Consider the following 12,222-nt stretch of genomic DNA (forward strand, 5'->3'; position numbering starts at 1 on the left):
TGTTTGTGTGTGTGTGCACATGCAAATATGCATGTGCATGTGCATGCATGTTCAATCTACCTCTTGCACCATCAGGATTTGGCACCATCAGGCGATGATGTGAAGATATGAAATGGAGATCAGACAAAGACATTGTTCAAGCAGGTGTTAGTGACCTGATGCCACCAGATGGATGCGTTTATTGATCTTTAGGCATCTTCCAACCACACGTACTGATTTTAGTTCATTCAAAGTAATACTCAAAATGCAAAAAAAAAAAAGTCAGATTGACATTCTAAATGAGGTTAGGGGAAGGTGAGTGCAAACAGTTTCTTAAAAGTCTTATTTCTCTTGACACATACTCTGTTTTACCCATCTGTAATGCAGGGTAGGCGGTTCCAATGCACATTTTATGAATTTGAACTTGAAATGACTCTAGTTTTAAAATAATAATGGTAATGTGTTAAAAGGGTGACAAGAACTCTTGTGGCAAAGTTGAAAGTCTATGCATTGACAGGCCAATTAATATAAATAGTAATTACCATAGCCAATGCACATTTGAGATTCCACTTACCTTGGATAAATATGAACTAAGTACATTAAAAGATAAATGTGTATTATTCCCTATGATGAATTCTGACATTTCCTACAGACTAGCACTACTGTCACAGTCAGAGGCTTTTGATGAAGAGGCTGAGAAAGAAGCAGACCCAGATCTCTGATGTTGATCTTTCCAGTGGACCTCCTGCCATTCACAAGTCTTGAGTGCATTTTCCCTTGTTAAATATTGCTGTATTACGAAGCAATGCAATTGTGATACACTACTACTGTTCAAGCTAATTTACTTCCTAATGGTCTATTTGCATAGTGGAATTTGCATTTTATTTCACAGCAAATGTTATGATGCCACCTGCCCCATTTTCGTTAGATAGAACACCAAGACTAAGAAAATAGAAGCAGTTGGAACTGAGAATGCATATTACAAGTACTGTGCTCAGCCATTCTCACTTGGCAGCACGGGAACTAGCACACAGGTTGTAGCTTCAAACAAACAGAACGGAAACTGGTAATTCTTGCCTGCACTTACGGGGTCACAGTTTTTGTTTCAATCTCTACTCCTTCCCTTTATTCCTTCAGTTCAATGAAGGTAATTTGTCTAAGCCATACCAAGTTCATTGAGAGGGTGAATTTATTTTGGGAAATGTTACAGACAGGTGAGACATGCAAAATTGCAATAACCTAACATAATAACCTTTGATATCCTTTGATCTCACTGATCCTATTCGACCTTTTTCTTTTTTTTTTTTTTTGACCACAGCAGACACCTATCCAGACTGTAGGTGACAGCCTAATATGGCAAAATATTACTATCAGACCTCCCTCTGTTACCAAGAACATAAAATATGGGGATATGTGTTCCCTCTCTTGTAGTGCTGTCTACTTATCAGTTTAATTTTTTTCCTACTTCAAGGTTTAAATCCTAGAGGTGACAGCTGCCACTTTAAGATGACTCATTATAGTCATCCAGGGTCCCCTAACACATGGATATAACTTTGCTTCCTGAAGAACACTGGCATGTTATAGTTCATAACAAGCCTTTCTTCTTATGCACATCTATCAACTACATTATTCAATAAAATTAATAATATGGCTATCTAAGAGTTTTAAAAAGTAAGAAGTGGAAAAAAAAACTCCACAAAGAGTTTGCATAGAACAATGATTTTTTTAATGTTTTTTATTGGATTATTTTATGTATTTACATTTCAAATATAATCCCTTTTCCTGGTTCCCCCCCACCCCTCTCCCCCTGCTTCTGTGAGGATGCTTTCCTCCCACCCATCCATTCCCACCTTAACACCCTGGCATTCCCCTACACTGGGGGAAGGAGCGTTCACACAACCTAATTGTTTACCTAATATATTTGAATATACGGAATACCCTAAGAATACATTACAGTGTTTAGTATTGAGAAAATAAACTTTTAGACACCTTTTAAAATGAATTTAAAAAATTACCATTTACACATCACCCTCCCTTTGCACCAGAGCTCCTAGGAACTAAACAATGATTTTTTTAAATTCATTTAAAAAAGTCTCTAAAAGTTTATTTTTTTTCAATACCATATTTAACACTGAAACATATTCTTGGGGGACTTTATATATTAAAATATATTAGGTATACAACTAGGAAAATAAAAAACATAAGCAAAAGTTTAGTGCTAGTAATTAACCATATTCACTTTGTCTTTATAAAATCTGTCGCTGTATTACACAGTTTCTCAGAGGATCAGAACTGTATTTCCGGTTATCTTTAGGGAGGGAAAGAAGAGAATACTAGACTTCCATGAGTGCTGCACCCAGCTTGCAGCACAGGAATAGTGGCTCTAGCTTTACTACTCTCCAGTCATGTGACCTTGACTGGAGGGTCAAGTGCAGTCCTTGGATCAAATGCAGGCCTAGTCCCTCATTTTGCAAATAACTAGAAAAGGTTTATACCTAATTTTGGGCTTTGTTCCAACTAAAGAACTGCCAAGTTAAGAAAAACCAAAAGTATGTTTTATAAAACCAAAAGTAATATTTAATCTTATGCAAAAGATATTAGCTGAGCACTCCTGAACCACCTGCTAACTCCTCAAGTCTCCTTAGTAATAAATGATGAATAAGATCAATTCTGATAGTAGAAGCATGGGGCAAATGGCATAGATGATAGAAAGGCTAAACCCATGTAGATGTATTGTGAGTTCTCAATGAATGCTATTGGTTCTCACAAGCAGATTCATGTCAATAACATAAATCTATCAGCCCATGACCACAGGGCATGATTTCAAACTACTATTGAAAATCTTTTTAAGAACGATTATTCTAAAATATAGTAGACCTCAACCTTCCTAAGGCCATGGCCCTTTAATTCAGTTCCTCACATTGTGGTAAACTCCCAACCTTAAAATTATTTTCATTGCTCTTTCATAACTATTTTTGCTACTGTTATGAAATATAATGAACCTATCTGTGTTTTGTGATGGTCTTAGATGATCTCTGCTTTTCAAACCCCAAAGGGATCTCAACCCACAGGTTGAGAACCGCTGTCCTAAACCAAGACACAAACAAAAAAGCAATAATGGAGAAAGAGCTGTCAAACCACCCTTTAAGTGTATGCTCAGTTTACAGTTCTTTCTTAGCTGACTCAAGTGACCGCGTCTGTTAAAAATTAATAGCAAGTAAGTCAGTTAAGCGTTGCCTTGCTGCCACTTCACCAGAACCCTGTAGGCCTTCACCTTGTTTGCCACTAGCTTGTGGAAGTAGGTACTCCATGGTCAAATGCTTCTCAGTAAAGTTAAACACGTGGCAGCTGGCACCACACAGCTCTGTTATAATGAAAACACGAGGTGGCTGCCATTACACAGTCCTGCACTAATGAGAACAGTAGGAGGCTAGCATCACAATGGTCTAATGAAAACAGGAAATGGCTGGCATTAAATTGGTATAATAAAACCAGGAGGTGGCTAGCATTACACTGGTGGAATAAATAAATTAAGAGATGTCAGACTTCCTCAATCTCGTCTCCATTATATATGACCTCACACTACTCACAATCTAGATAGGACCCATTCCCAGTCATATGAGTATATAGGGATAAAGGAAAGCACACGTTTTCCAGTGCCTCTAAGAGTTTCTTCTTTTTCCGTATCTGCCCCATAAGTCATCCCAAGGAAGTTATAAAACAATGATATGATTTGTGCTTAATTATTTTACCCTTTAATTTCACACAAATAAAAATAAAATTAAAAAAGCAGCAGCATGTTTCATAAGATGATTTTCTAGAATAAAAGCCATTGATTCAATCAATTTCTAATTCTGTCCTGGACATTTCCTGCCTCTCATCTTTAAGTTTCTAATAGTATCTAAATTACATAAAACACACACAAGAGTTGCACAGAAAGAAGAAGAACTCTGTATAGAGGAAGAAAGTTACACAAAACTTGATCACTTTACTAAAGTTTCTTATAAGACCCCCCCAACACACATATTTGTTAGCATACCTAGAGAATTCTTTCATATAACACCCAGAGAATAGATTTACAAGAATCCTTTGCTTTATTGCAGCTCACGGGGACAGGGGCATCCGATTAATCATTCTTTTGTTTTTAATCTGGACTGCAGGTTGAGCAAGCTGGCACAGGATCAGGTAAGTACATTAGATCAGCATATAACTTCTCTGTTATTCAGTAGCTCTAACTCTCATTTTGCTTTAATTTCAACTGAATGTATGAGTTTACAATAGATATCTAAATGAGAATAGCAGCAGAAGGAATAAAATTGGGTTGGAAGCTGGTGGACTAGAATAGTATCCCTAGATGAAAAGAGAAAGAAATCATTCAGGTAAAATATCCAGGTCAGGAAGCAGAGATATGATTAAGAACACATAAACGATAACAACAGACATTTTCTTTGCTCCCTAATTTTTATTAGTCTTTTTGAAAACTTTTGACTTACTATATATTTCTAATATATATATGAAAATAGCAAACATAGAGAAAATTACCTTATATTGTTCTTGCCTCATTTATAAACTTAAGACTAGTTCTTTCTGAAACCCTGTGATAATAACTCATCAAAATTAATATGAATAACAAGGAAAATAAATAACAATAGAAAGTCAATTAAATCCTGGTAGTTTATTTTCAGAAACATAGAAACTGTGACATATAAGATGTAATTTCTATTACACATTTAAATAAATTTAAATCAAGGATACATTGAACATTAATACATGTGTCTCATGAAACCCAGTACTGTGCTTGTGTGGGACTCACAGACATGGCTTAATCGAGACACAAAGTGATGTGTGCCATGCATTCAAAATTAGCATCTGGCCTGGGGCCACTGAATTTGGCATCCGAAGAACTGATTCTATGCTCTGCCAAGTTTCTGCAAGGACTAGATTCACTGAATTCTGAATCACAGACTCGTTTTCCCTTCAACAGAATCTCTTTGAATTGTGGATCCTGAGAAACTTGCAAGTGAACATAAAAAAATCAAATATGAAATACAGAAATCTCCAAAGAGTAAGATAATGTCTGAAAGATGTATATAGACATTAAATATTTCCAATTAATTAATTGTCGTGTGGGCTACCTACAAACCTGCACAGCCTATCCAATCAGTTCACGTCTTGATAAGTGCACTCTGCAAATTGTGCATACTGGCTAATAGCTAATACCAAAACACCTTCTTAAGCACTTACAGATTGTGTCTGTCATGTGTTCATTGTGTACTCCTCATGGCATTTTGTTAGCTAGTTTTGACCAAGATATAGACTTTTGCCCAGCTTTCCTATGTTATTGTTTTATTGTCACTGTCTTTAATCTTTTTTACATTATTAAATACAACAATCAATGTCATCCGGTGTAATTGAATCTTGCTATATAATGCAGTTGTTAAAAATATCAATCCAAAAATGCAGAAAAGCTTTTCACGTCAATGAAAACACACACACACACACACACACACACACACACACACACACACACAGAGTACCCTCACACATTTCTTATTTAGAATAATGAATGGACCTTTCCTCAGATTTCACTCAGGAGCATTCAGAACCGTGCTGCACTGAGGGCACGTGTGCAGAGCACTTTGCAATAAATAGTTTGCAGTGTGGGTAGATATGGAGTCCACGACCCTCCAGTATATCTGAACTAAAGGAGATCCCTTTGGCTAGTGACGAAATGCCAGAGTAACTTGAATGTTTCCATCGGAGAAGGATAAAAAGGAGAAAGGCATAGAAGAGAGCAGATGACTAGGTACCAAAGGTAGTCCTTTGACTCAAACGACTTTTACAAACCTGAAGATAATGCCATTTCCTAGGGGGTAATACAAAACGATGTAGAGACAAGTAACAAATTGTCTTCTGACCTCCACATTCATACTGGGGTAAGTATATGGGCCCCCTAGACACATCTAATACATACAATAAAAATTTAAATTTTGTCATTTAGAACAACAAAGATAGAATTAGGGAACATGAAACAACCTTCAAACTCGCTAAGTGAATAAAGTCAGACACAGAGTACAAGTAGGGTAGGATTCCACTTAGAGAAGACACTTAGAATAGGCAACATCATATAGGAAGCGTTTGTCATAGCAATGACTTCAATTTACTAGAACAGCATGCTGCCTGAGAAAAACCCCTTTTTGTCAAAAGAGAAATTTAAGATGTGTGTGGAGCACACATCTTTAATCCTAGCACTCAAGAGGTAGATGCAGGTAGATCTCTGTGAGAGGAGGGAGAGGGGGGAATTGTAAGTGTTCAGTGTTCTTTTCCTTGAATTCTTCCTTTAGGACACTTTTAAATGCCTATATAAAATAGGAACATTGGATTTAATTACATTTCTACAGGCAGAGTCAGCACAACTGAAAATATCAGCACTTATTCTGGAAATGTAGTTTTATTTCTGATTTCCCCTGAACCCTAAAATATACAACTCTTCACCTGTGCTTTCAAGTGAAATTAAAATGTTCTTGTCTGTCTGTATATATATATATATATATATATATATATATATATATATAGAGAGAGAGAGAGAGAGAGAGAGAGAGAGAGAAGGAGGAAGAGAGAGAGAGAGAGAGGGAAGGAGGAAGAGAGAGAGAGAGAGAGGGAAGGAGGAAGAGAGAGAGAGAGAGAGAGAGAGAGAGAGAGAGAGAGAGAGAAAGAGAGAGAGAGAGAGAGAGAGAGAGAGAGAAAGAGAGAGAGAGAACAAAATTCCTAGGACAAACATACTTTATTTTTCATCACATCAGATTTTTAGAACTTAACAGAAAATATTACTAATACTTCACATAGTTGCCATTTGTGGTTTGCTTTTTAAACTACAAAGTTAAATGAACAGTTTGGTAACCCAAACACACAAAATGAAATATAACCATGAGCTTGTGTCCTATTCAGTGTTCTATTACTGTGAAGTGACATCATGAACACAGCAACTCATAGAAAAATGGGTCTTGTTTATAGTTTGAGAAGTTTGCTCTTCTGTATTTATGGTAGGGAGCATGGCAACACAGAGGAGGACATGGTGCTCCAGAAGTAGATAAGAGATTCTCATGATATAGATTCTCTCTCTATATATATATATATAGAGAGAGAGAGAACAGAGAGGTGGATGGGATGGGAAAGGCAGAGAAGGATAGGGAGAGAGAGAGAGAGGAGAGAGATTCTCTGGGCTTGAAACAGCATTTTGAAACCTCAAAGCCCATTTATCAAGGACACACTTCCGGCAACAGGGCCACACCTTTATCTTTTCAAATACTGTCATTCCCTAGTGTGAAGCATTCAAATACATGGTGCTGTGTGGCCATTCTTTTTTTTTCCCCATCTTTATTAAATTGGGTATTTCTTTTTACATTTCAAATGTTATTCCCTTTCCTAGTTTCCAGGGAAACATCTCCCAAACCCCTCCCCCTCACCTTCTATATGGGTGTTCCCCTCCCCATCCTCCTCCCATTACTGCCCTCCCCCCAAGAAAACCATTCAGTGGGGGTTCAGACTTGGAAGGACCAAGGGCTTTCCCTTCCACTGATGCTCTTACTAGGCTATTCATTGCTATGTATGCAGCTGGAGCCCAGGGTCAGTCCATGTATAGTCTTTGGGTAGTGTCTTAGTCCCTGGAAGCTATGGTTGGTTGGCATTGTTGTTCATATGGGGTCTCAAGCCTCTTCGGCTCTTTCAGTCCTTTCTGATTCCTTCAATGGGGATCTCGTTCTCAGTTCAGTTGTTTGCTGCTGGCATTTGCCTATGTATTTGACATGTTCTGGCTGTGTCTCTCAGGAGAGATCTACATCCGGTTTCTGTCAGCCTGCACTTCTTTGCTTCATCCATCTTATCTAGTTTGGTGGCTGTATATGTATGGGCCACATGTGGGGCAGGCTCTGAATGGGTGTTCCTTCAGCCTCTTTTCTAAACTTTGCCTCCCTATTCCCTCCCAAGGGTATTCTTGTTCCCCTTTTAAAGAAGGAATGAAGCATTCGCATTTTGGTCATCCTTCTTGAGTTTCATGTGTTCTGTGCATCTAGTGTAATTCGAGCATTTGGGCTAATTTCCAATTATCAATGAGTGCATACCATATGTGTTTTTCTGGATTGGGTTACCTCACTCAGGATAATATTTTCCAGTTCCACCAAGTTGCCTAGGAATTTCATAAAGTCATTGTTTTTGATAGGTGAGTAGTATTCCATTGTGTAGATGTACCACATTTTCTGTATCTATTCCTCTGTTGAAGGACATCTGGATTCTTTCCAGCTTCTGGCTATTATAAATAAGGCTGCTATGAGCATAGTGGAGCATGTGTGTTTGCTATATGTTGGAGCATCTTTTGAGTATATGCCCAAGAGAGGTATAGCTGGGTCCTCAGGTAGTGCAGTGTCCAATTTTTTGAGGAACCTCAGACTGATTACCAGAATGTCTGTAACAGTCTGCAATCCCACCAACAATGGAGGAGTGTTCCTCTTTCTCCAAATCTTCACCAGCATCTGCTGGGGACAGAGTTTTTGATCTCAGTCATTCTGATTGGTGTGAGTTGGACTCTCAAGGTTTTTTATTTGCATTCACCTTATGAGTAAAGATTTTGAACATTTCTTTAGGTGCTTCTCAGCCATTCGATATTCCTTAGCTGTGAATTCTTTGTTTAGCTCTGAACCCCATTTTTAATAGGGTTATTTGCCTCCCTGCAGTCTAACTTTGTCAGTTCTTCATATGTTTTGGATATAAGCCCTCTATCAGTTGTAGGATTGGTAAAGACCTTTTCCCAATCTGTTGGTTGCTGATTTCTCCTAACGACAGTGTCCTTTGCCTTCCAGAAGCTTTGTAGTTTTATGAGATCCCATTTGTCTAGTCTTGATTGTACAGCATAAGCCATTGGTGTTTTGTTCAGGAAATTTTCTCCAGTACCCATATGTTCGAGATGCTTCCCCACTTTTTCTTCTATTAGTTTGAGTGTATCTGGTTTGATGTGGAGGTCCTTGATCCACTTGAACTTAAACTTTGTACAGGGTGATAAGAATGGATTGATCTGCATTCTTGTACATGCTGACCTCCAGTTGAACCAGTACCATTTCCTGAAAATGCTATCTTTTTTCCATTGGATGGGTTTGGCTCCTTTTTCAAAAATCAAGTGACCGTAATTGTGTGGGTTCATTTCTGGGTCTTCACTTCTATTCCACTGGTCTATCTCCCTGTCTCTGTATCAATACCATATACTCTTTGTCACTATTTCTCTGTAATACTGCTTGAGTTCAGGGATAGTGATTCTTCTGGAAGTCCTTTTATTATTGAGAATAATTTTAGGTATCCTGGGATTTTTGTTATTCCAGATGAATTTGCAAATTGTTCTTTCTAACTTTATTAAGAAATGGATTGGAATTTTGATGGGGATTGCATTGAATCTGTAGATTGCTTTTGGTAAAATGGCCATTTTTACTATATTAATCCTGCCAATCCATGAGCATGGGAGATCTTTCCATCTTCTGAGATCTTCTTCAATTTCTTTCTTCAGAGGCTTGAAGTTCTTATCATACAGATCTTTCACTTGCTTGGTTAAAGTCACACCGAGGTATTATATATTATTTGGGACTATTATGAAGGGTTGCGTTTCCCTAATTTCTTTCTCCCCTTGTTTCTCTTTTTTTGTAGAGGAAGACTACTGATTTATTTGAGTTAATTTTATACCTAGCCAATTCGCTGAAGGTGTTTGTTAGGTTTAATAGTTTTCTGGTGGAACTTTTAGGATCACTTAAATATACTATCATATCATCTGCTAATAGTGATATTTTGACTTCTGCCTTTCCAATCTATCCCTTTGATCTCCTTTTGTTGTCTGATTGCTCTGGCTAGGACTTGAGAACTATATCGAATAGGTAGGGAGAGAGTGGGCAGCCTTGTCTAGTCTCTGATTTTAGTGGGATTGCCTCAAGTTTCTCTCCATTTAGTTTAATGTTAGCTACTGGTTTGCTATATATGGCTTTTACTATGTTTATGGATGGGCCTTGCATTCCTGTTCTTTCCAGGACTTTTATCATGAAGGGGTGTTGAATTTTGTCAAATGCTTTCTCAGCATCTAATGAAATGTTCATGTGGTTTTTATCTTTCAGTTTGTTGATATAGTGGATTAGGTTGATGGTTTTCCATATATTAAACCATCCCTGCATACCTGCAATGAAGCCTAGTTGATCATGATGGATGATTGTTTTGATGTGCTCTTGGATTAGTTTTGCAAGAATTTTATTGAGTATTTTTGCCTCAATATTCATAAGGGAAATTAGTAGAGATTCTCTTTCTTTGTTGTGTCTTCATGTGGTTTAGGTATAAGAGTAATTGTGGCTTCATAGAAGGAATTCAGTAGTGCTCCATCTGTTTCAATTTTGTGGAATAGTTTGGATAGTATTGGTATGAGGTTATCTATGAAGGTCTGTAGAATTCTGCACTGAACCCATCTGGACCTGGGCTCTTTTTGGTTGGGAGACTTTTAATGCCTTCTTCTATTTCTTTAGGAATTATGGGGTTGTTTAAATGGTGTATTTGTTCCTGATTTAGCTTAGGTACCTGGTATCTGTCTAGAAAATTGTCCTCCAGATTTTCAAGTTTTGTTGAATATAGGCTTTTGTAGTAGGATCTGATGTTTTTTGAATTTCCTCTCATTCTGTTGTTATGTCTCCATTTTCATTTCTGATTTTGTTAATTTGGACACACTCCCTGTGTCTTCTGGTTAGTCTGACTAAGGGTTTATTTATCTTGTTGATTTTCTCAAAGAACCAGCTTTTGATTCTGTGTATTCTTTGTGTAGTCCTTTTTGTTTCTACTTGGTTGATTTCAGCTCTGAGTTTGATTATTTCCTGCCTTGTACTCCTCCTTAATTTATTTGCTTCTTTTTGTTCTAGAGTTTTCAGGTGTGCTGTCAAGCTGCCGACATATGCTCTCTCCTGTTTCTTTCTGTAAGCACTCAGAGGTATGTGTTTTCCTCTTAGCATAGCTTTCATTGTGTCCCAGAAGTTTGGGTATGTTGTACCTTCATTTTAATTAAATTCTAAGATGTCTTTAATTTCTTTATTTCTTCCTTGACCTGGTTATCATTGAGTAAAGCATTGTTCAATTTCCATGTATATGTGGGTGTTCTTTCCTTACTGTTATTGAAAACCACTTTTAGTCCATGGTGGTCTGATAGGACGCATGGGATTATTTCTGTCTTTCAGTATCTGTTGAGGCCTGTTTTGTGGCCAATTATATGGTCAATTTTGCAGAAAGTATCGTGAGGTAGTGAGAAGGTACATCCTTTTGTTTTAGGATAGACTGTTCTAAAAATACCTGTTAAGTTCATTTGTTATATAACTTATGTTAGTCTGTCTGTGTCTCTGTTTAATTTCTGTTTCCATGATCTGTCCATTGATGAGAGTGGGGTGTTGAAATCTCCTACTATTATCGTCGTGTGAGGTGCAATGTATGCTTTGAGCTTTAGTAAGGTTTCTTTTATGTACGTAGGTACCATTATATTTGGAGCATAGATATTTCGGATTGAGAGTTCATCTTGGTGGATTTTTTTCCTTTGATGAATATGAAGTGCCCTTCCTTGCCTTTTTTAGTGAATTTTGGTTGAAAATCAATTTTATTCGAATTAGAATGGCTACTCAAGCTTGCTTCTTCAGACCATTTGCTTGGAAAGCTGTTTTCCAGCCTTTTACTCTGAGGTAGTGACTGTCTTTGTCTCTGAGGTGTGTTTCCTGTAGGCAGCAAAATGCTTGGTCCTCATTATGTATCCAGTTTGTTAATCTGTGTCTTTTTATTGGGGGAATTGAGTCCATTGATGTTGAGAGATATTAAGGAATAGTGATGGTTGCTCCCTGTTATCGTTGTATTTGGATGTGAGATTATGTTTGTGTGCTTTTCTTCTCTTTGTTTTCTTGCAAAATGATTAGTTTCTTGCTTTTTCTACAGTATAGCTTGCCTCCTTGTAATGGAATTTACCATTTTTTATCCTTTGTAGGGCTGGATTTGTAGAAAGATATTGTTTAAATTTGGTTTTGTAATGGAATATCTTGTTTTCTCCATCTATGTTAATTGAGAGTTTTGCTGGATACAGTAAACTGGGCTGGCATTTGTGTTCCCTTAGGGTCTGTATGACATCTGTCCAGGATCTTCTGGCTTTCATAGTCTCTGGTGAGAAGTCTGGTTTAATTCCAATAGGCCTGCTTTATA

Source organism: Rattus norvegicus, chromosome 15 (genome assembly GCF_021556685.1).
Source record: "Rattus norvegicus strain SHRSP/BbbUtx chromosome 15, alternate assembly SHRSP_T2T, whole genome shotgun sequence".
In the NCBI taxonomy this organism is placed as follows: Eukaryota; Metazoa; Chordata; class Mammalia; order Rodentia; family Muridae; genus Rattus; species Rattus norvegicus.